This window comes from Arachis ipaensis, chromosome B04, assembly GCF_000816755.2.
Source record: "Arachis ipaensis cultivar K30076 chromosome B04, Araip1.1, whole genome shotgun sequence".
Taxonomy (NCBI): Eukaryota; Viridiplantae; Streptophyta; class Magnoliopsida; order Fabales; family Fabaceae; genus Arachis; species Arachis ipaensis.
The window spans coordinates 2,381,987-2,382,495 of NC_029788.2; the positions used below are offsets into that span (position 1 = coordinate 2,381,987).

At 29.5% G+C, this 509-nt stretch overlaps 1 protein-coding gene across 2 annotated transcripts in view; it reads left to right on the forward strand.

Moving 5' to 3' along the window:
• Positions 1-509, forward strand: part of LOC107638256 (protein transport protein SEC23) — a 9,869-nt gene that overhangs the window by 3,509 nt on the left and 5,851 nt on the right. The window lies entirely within an intron of this gene.

Genomic DNA, 509 nt, shown 5'->3' on the forward strand with positions numbered 1-509 from the left:
AAATCATATTATTTTATTTATTATTATTATTATATAATTTTAAATTTTGTAATTTGTCTGATGCATTGAAGTGGTGCTGTACTGAAACCATATATTTCACTAGCAATCTTAGAAGTGGAAGTGTTTGAATCGAATAGATTTAAACCACTTATATTCCTTTGTTTAGAAGAGGTAGGCATGCTGCTATATTAAGATACTATAATGGTGAGTTCACAAGATTTAAGTTTTTCTGTGTCACTGACATTTTGATTTTTGATGGAGAATAAGAAAGGGGCAACTCTGTCTCTTTTTCTTAATTTAAAATTGCACAAAAGATTGCATGTAAACTTATTAAGTTGAAAGAAATCAAGTAATTACAGGACAGTTATTGAACAATCTATTAGCACGAATCATGAGTTTAGTGGATTTACATATTTTTCTCCTTAATCTCTCACAAAGATGCAAAGATCTTGTAGCAATCACTGGTTAATGTTGTGCTTTGGTGTATTTGGTTAGAGAAAAACTGCTAG